The sequence below is a fragment of the Heterocephalus glaber genome, unplaced genomic scaffold (genome assembly GCF_053883595.1).
Source record: "Heterocephalus glaber isolate CG9 unplaced genomic scaffold, H.glaber_assembly_v1.0 deba00001687, whole genome shotgun sequence".
Lineage (NCBI taxonomy): Eukaryota > Metazoa > Chordata > Mammalia > Rodentia > Bathyergidae > Heterocephalus > Heterocephalus glaber.
In genome coordinates this window covers 17123014-17130000 of record NW_028258412.1, presented here as the reverse complement: position 1 = coordinate 17130000, position 6987 = coordinate 17123014, and the positions used below count along the sequence as shown (strand labels likewise).

The 6987-nt window shown below is 46.1% G+C and overlaps 1 long non-coding RNA gene across 1 annotated transcript in view; it reads right to left on the bottom strand.

Annotated features, from left to right (window-relative positions):
• LOC110348819 (uncharacterized) overlaps window positions 1-3181 on the bottom strand; it is a 7136-nt gene extending 3955 nt beyond the window's left edge. The window contains exons 1-2 of the long non-coding RNA XR_002394392.2: window positions 2163-3181; window positions 1136-1230 (exon numbers count right to left, since the gene is read on the bottom strand). This is a non-coding gene — a long non-coding RNA (uncharacterized LOC110348819). The remainder of the gene's footprint in view (window positions 1-1135; window positions 1231-2162) is intronic.
• Window positions 3182-6987: the final 3806 nt, after the last annotated feature.

Here is a 6987-nt window from a genome sequence, read left to right as displayed (position 1 = left end):
CATCACCACCATCACCATCACCATCACCATCATCACCACCACCATCATCACCATCACCACCATCACCATCACCACCATCATCACCATCACCACCACCATCATCACCATCATCATCACCACCATCACCATCACCACCACCATCATCACCATCACCACCATCACCATCACCACCATCATCACCATCATCACCATCACCACCACCATCATCACCATCATCATCACCACCATCACCATCACCATCACCATCATCACCACCACCATCATCACCATCACCACCATCACCATCACCACCATCATCACCATCACCACCACCATCACCATCATCACCATCACCACCATCACCATCACCATCACCATCATCACCATCATCACCATCACCATCACCACCATCACCATCACCACCATCATCACCATCATCACCATCACCACCACCATCATCACCATCATCATCACCACCATCACCATCACCATCACCATCATCACCACCACCATCATCACCATCACCACCATCACCATCACCACCATCATCACCATCACCACCACCATCACCATCATCACCATCATCACCATCATCACCATCACCATCACCATCATCACCATCACCACCATCATCATCACCACCATCACCATCACCATCATCACCATCATCACCACCATCACCACCATCACCACCATCATCACCATCATCACCACCATCATCACCATCACCATCATCACCATCACCACCATCATCATCATCATCACCATCATCACCATCACCACCATCACCACCATCACCATCACCATCATCACCATCACCATCATCACCATCACCACCACCATCACCATCATCACCATCATCATCATCACCATCGCCACTGCCCCCACCACCATGTCACAGTTCCAACCATCCCAACATGACCACTTTACCACCGCCAAACCCCCTATTAGTCTCCCTGCCTGCTCTCTCACATCTTCCTCCATCATTACCTCTCACTGTCTCCACCCCCCAACTGTCATCTCTACCAACACTATCGCTCCAAAAGGCCTTATGTGGGGGAAAATCTAAATTTCAGAGACAAAGGAGTTTAGTTGAGGAGTCCAGCAATTGGGTGGTTAACAAAAGTCGAGAGATGGAACAATGTGTGAGGCATACCTAAGCTCATGGAAGAACAGACTTCACTTCCATCAAGCCCCACTCAGCTTCAGTTATATCATCAGAACCAGAGTCTTGGCCAAGCCAGATGCAAGCTAAAGATAAGACAACAGAAGCTTCTCAGAACAATGGTCACAGCATGACATCTACAGGGGACAGATAGGCAAACATGGGTCTGAATCCAACTCCACCACTTCTCAGCTGAACAACCGTCAGCAAGAGCCTAAATCACTCTGATCCTCAGGTTCCTAGTGGAGTAAATATCGATAACAGTGTTTGCCTTGCATATTTGAATTGCAGCCACAAGGATACAGTGATCAACACCATGCCTAACATATATGGGACTCTCTGTAAATGTCTTTTCATTCTATTTCACCCAAGATCACCAGGAGGCTGTTCCCCACATTCTCCTACTGAGCAATTTTATCACATGCAAGGCAGCAGCCCCTTATCCCAGCCAGCAGAGGACCGGTTAATTCTAGAAAAAACGAAGACATTTGGAAAGTTAAAATGAATAGCTCTTGTTTGCATTGTAAAAAAATTACATAATTGGTTGTCCAACAAAATACAACTCCTGAGAGATGTTGTCTCCCAAGAAAAACAGGGGGCACTAGGGCAGCGGGGGATGATTAGATCACAGTGCAACCCACATTCATTTCTAAGTCCAAACTGGTCTGAGCACAGAGCTCCCTTCCAGCCTCAGCCCTGCTTCTTGTCTATTTCTTTGGGGGCTTGGTTCTCACTTTATTCCAAAAAAGAACCTCATCAGGCTGGGGATTTAGCTTAGTGGTGCCGCACCTGCCTGGCAAGCGCAAGGTCCTGAGTTTGATCCCTGGTAACCCCCCTCAAAAAAAAAAAAGTAAAAAAGAAGCTCATTGCTTGGTTAGGGAAGTCAAGTTTTCATTTGCCTAAATAGTTCTTATACAGCAGAGTTTATTTCTTAAGCATTAAAAACCCCAGACCTAGACTCCAAGCAGGGTGGCTGATGCAGTAAGAAAATGGAGGTGGAGCTCAAAGTTCAACCCACCTCTGTCTCTCTCAAGGTGCAGCTCATCTCATTGCCCTCTCAGGGCTGTGCAAGACAGAGGTCCAATGTACCTGGGGAAAGAGGCAAAAGACCCCCAGAGAAGACAAACCAGAGGGCTCCTAAGTCACTGGCAAATGGAAAAGGAAGAAAACTGGCTCACGTATATGTATTCAACACCAAGGGCCACTCTCTCTTCTAGATTCCACTCTTTCTGTATTTATGGTTATTTAAAAAGCCTCTCTTATGCAATGGAGCAAGAGTGATCAGCGCCCACTGGCCTCTCTTCCTGTCCCCTGCTGGCTAAAGGACCTGGGCTGTTGCTGTCCAGTGCTTTGCTGCTGTTTACAGGAGGGGCTCAACCTTCACCAGACAATTAGATGCAGCAGGGGGCAAGTACGGTTATTTCTGTCCCCAAAGCTGAGCAAGAAGGAGAGGCGCCATTGTGACCGGCAAGAAGGTGCAAAAGGGAAAGGACTGTCACCGCCAAGGGCTGGAGTGGGGTTAGCAAGAAGGGGAAAGGTGATGGGGGTAGGAAAGCGCTGCAGAAAGAGGTTTAGGACTTGAGGGGCGCTTTAACACTGAGAAGCTTAGCAGAGTTGGGGTGTAAGCAATTTGGGGAGGTACTGAGAGAGAAGAAGATAGGATTCCAGGCTTTAGGAATTGGTCTTTAGGTCATTTAAGAATACTAAGAATGGAGTGCATGGGGTGTCATTGAGAAGCTGTGTAGATTGCATTTCTTTAAAAGTAGCTTCACTTACAGACTGAAACTTTTGTGCTATATCGTAGCTTTGATTAACCTGTGCATTTACAAGCTGATAGTCCCTACAGATAACAATTTTAAAAACATCACTCAAGTTGGCAAAACAGAAGGTTGGCAGCACCGTGTCAGTCTCCCCACCCGTTTTAGAACTGCTTCATTTTCGACATTTCAAAGTTTACAAAGCCAATCTTGGTTCTTCTCCAGGGTCCTTCCTTTCCTTTCTCAATGAAATAATTCTTCTCTAGTGGGGTCTGTTCCTAGAAGAAGATGAAAGAATTAGCCACCTTCAGAGTTTAATTAAAAGCATCAGTCTCATGGCAGAGCATGGTGTCACTGTCCTGTAACCCCAGCACTCTGAAAGTCTGAGGCATGACAATCACAAGTTTGACCCCAGCCTGGACAACTTAGCAAGAGCATATTTAAAAATAAACAAATAAATAAATATGCTGGAGATGTAGCTCCATGTGAAGTCCCTGAGTTCAATCCTCAAGGCAGAAAAAAAAGAAATCAACAATTTCTTACTAGTTTTAACAGCTGTTTATTGACTTATGAAAGCTTACCTGATTCTGAGTGTGGAGGTAATGGAAATAGAAATTAACATTTAATGCTTGAGAACAATGTCTACAGAGCAGGCACAGACAAGGACCTTGTCTAAGGAAAGGAAGTAAAGAATCTCTCATGAAGGAGAAATTATGATTGATGGAATAGGGAGGAGGAAGAAGAGGAAGAGGTCAAGGATGACCCCCGGATCTTTGTCCTGAACTCCTGAGCTGCAGTGGGACATCCCTACAACTAAAGAACAGTACAGGAAGAGAACAGGAGGGGTGGGTGAGGAATTAAGTTGCATTTTAGACCTCTAGAAATCCCAGGACCTGAGAAGATAGTCAAATGCCAATGTTCAGGATGCTTTAAGAGAGACAGATTTGAAGTTCAAGAAAAATGTGGACCAAGAGACTTGGATGTAGACATCAACCTGCCCATAGTCCCAGACAAGATTTAACTTTGTAGCAAGCTCTGCCTACCATCTTGCTCCCCTCCCATCTTGACCAAGTTGAAGCTCTTGTTCATCCTCAAGGGTTACCCTTTCTCTCTTGTCTCCTAACTCTCAGTAAACAATCTTAAGAACAATAACATAACCAATGTCCCTACAGGACCCATGGAGTTCAAGATACCATTTCTGTTTTATTATTCTTTGGGTTGCAAATAACAGAGATCCAATTCTCAAACCAGCTCAGGCAAAAACAGAATGTACTAGACAGTGGGTCTGATCGGGTCTTCCAGAGGAGGACAGATGACACAGCCAGGAGATGTAGGAAGAACAGTGCCTGTGGGAGATGAAAGGGAGGAGGAGGAAGAGGCAGGGAGCATCTTCAGATGTGGACACAAGTCTGATACCTGGGGAAGGAGAGGAAAGGAAGGAATCAGAAGAACCTCAGACCCCAGTGCAGCTACAAGAAAGGGTCTATAAGGTCAATGGGAAGCCCCAGAGCAGAGAATGCCTATAAGACCAGCTCCACTGTGGGCACAAAAGGCCCTGTGCCAGAATCCCCACCATGCTCAGTCACTGACTAGGCTGAAAGCAGCTGGGGAATGGTGTGGCTTTGCATGGAACCCTGCATCAAAAGTTAGAGCAGTTGGAGATTTTCAACCATGCTGCTACGCATGGGAGCCCCAGGGAGCTGAAAGAGATGCTGCAGGCAGGCATGGTGGATCCAGTGATCAATTTAGAGCATGGATCTCCCCCCACCCCACACCACTCTCTCATTCTCTCAGTCACTTTCTCATCACTGAGACACAATATCCAACACCTTAAAGTTAAAGAAGGAGGGGTTCATTTTGGCTCGTGTTTCAGTCCACAGTCAGCTGCTCCAAGGCAGGATGGCATGGCACAGAGACATAGTGGAGGAGAAGTACTGATGGTGTGGTGGACAGGAAGCAGAGAGAGTAAAGAGAGGAGTGAAGGAGGGGCTCTAACCTTCTGCGTCATGCCCACAGGGACCTGGCTCTTCCAACCAGGCCCTACTTCCTAACAGGAAGTCAGCTATGAACTCCCATAATCCAATGATCCCATGAGGCTTTAGGGGGACATTTAGATATAAACCCTAACTCACTCTCTCTCTCTCTCTCCCTTCTTCTCTTTCTCCATCTCCATCAGCACCTCTCATTTCTTCTTGCCTCTATGTACAATGGCTTCATATTTCTTCTGTGCTCATTTGACATAAAAGCAAAGATTGCCCTCACCAATACTAAGCATAGATTATCCTTGAAGAAACTCCAATTTCTGGAGGATAGAAATATACTCCCGCTCAGCATCCATCCTGACCTCAGCAAAAGACTCACACACACACCCCTGAACCAATCCACTCCATCCCAGGAGATGAGGATACTGTAAGGAGCAGGGAGGAGAGAAAGGGTCCCTGGTTTAAGTCTCAGGTGAGTAACATGGAGCAGCAAGGTAGTCCAAAACTCAAGAAAGTCAGTGAAAATCACAGACATCCACCATCATTTCCAGGCAAGGAGGAAACCAGGGAGAAAGGCAGATACTTATTTTTCGTTTGTTTGTTTTTTTGGTACCGTGGATCAAACTCGGGTCCTTGCACTTGCGCAGCAGGCAACGAAACCACTGAGCTAAATCCCGAGCTCAGGCAGATACTTATACAGAGAAGAGAAGAAAACACACAGAGGAGGCCACCATTTTATTTTATGGACCATCAACTGAAGGTTCACTTGGCCCAAATTACTGAAGTTGGATTATGTCAGGCACTAGGATAGGTACAAAAGGAAAAATAAAATTTTCAAAATAAAGCTAATTACATTTTCTTTTTGGAAGAATAAATAGATGCCATCAGGAAATATTAGGAGGAGAAGGGGAATCTCAAAATTAAGCTCCAATAGTGGCCATCGCCATATCCAAATGACACACTTTTCAGAGTAACAGCCTAGGCTATGGAATTTTCATTACATTTGAGCCAGCTTCAAGCCACAGAGATTTGGTGGTTTATAAACAATAGAAGTTCGTTGCTCACAGTTCTGGAGAAAGAGATGCCTGGGATCAAGGTGCTGGCAGACTCCGTGTCTGGTGAAAGCTGTTTCCTGGTTCTTGGAGATGGCTCTCTTCTCTGTGTGTTACCGCATGGTGGAAGACGCAGGGCAGCTCTGAGATCCCTTGCACAAATGCACTAATCCCAATCATGAGAGCCCCACCCAATTTTGACCTAATCACCTTCCAAAGGCCCCACCTCTTTATGTCATCTCCATAGGAATCTTAGGATAAGAGGGACACAGACATTCAGCCTGTAGCACTGCATGATCTTGAGTGACAGCCTCCTTGCTTTCTTAGAACAAAAGGGGAGGAGAGGAGAGGAAATTATTCAGGATAAGATTTTAGGACTTGTTGGCATTAGACTGGAAAGCACCCAGCACAGTACCCAGGACTTAGTAAGTACTCCATACATGTGTGTCAACCTGGAGGACTCCACACACTTTAAACTACCATTGACCTCCTGCCTTCAAATACCAGCCAGCCTCACCAGTAATCCTGAAAAAGCCCTTTGCTTCAGAATCCAATAATCCCATCGGGTCTTGAGAGGGAAAGAAAGTGTTCCAAGCCCAACAGGCTATTTTTGGAGATGAAACATCATCCCATTATTTGCAGAAGAAAGAAGAAAATGGGGCAGAGAGTGGTTCTTCATGTTACCCTATGCCTGCAGTTAATTGCGCCTGGGGGAAGGTTCCATTAGGCGAGAGATGTTTCCACATCCTAGAACACAAAGCACCTTTACAATTGTCCTTGATTTATTACATCTGCGAGGCTGACTTCTGGCTCCAACCACAATCCTTTTGGGGTGGGCCCAAGTTTCTGCTCAAGCAAGAGAGCAGCCACAGGCCTGGAGAGAGGGAAGGGGCCCAGGGATTCTCCTGTGCTCTCCTCTTAACCTGGTCCCCCTCTTGAGGCCCTGGGCACAGGTCTCATTTCTGCAAAATTCTTCCTATCTGGGCTTTTTTTTTTCTCTCCTATCTTTGAGAAGCTCATCTGGTTCATGGAAATAATACTTTGGGGCAGAG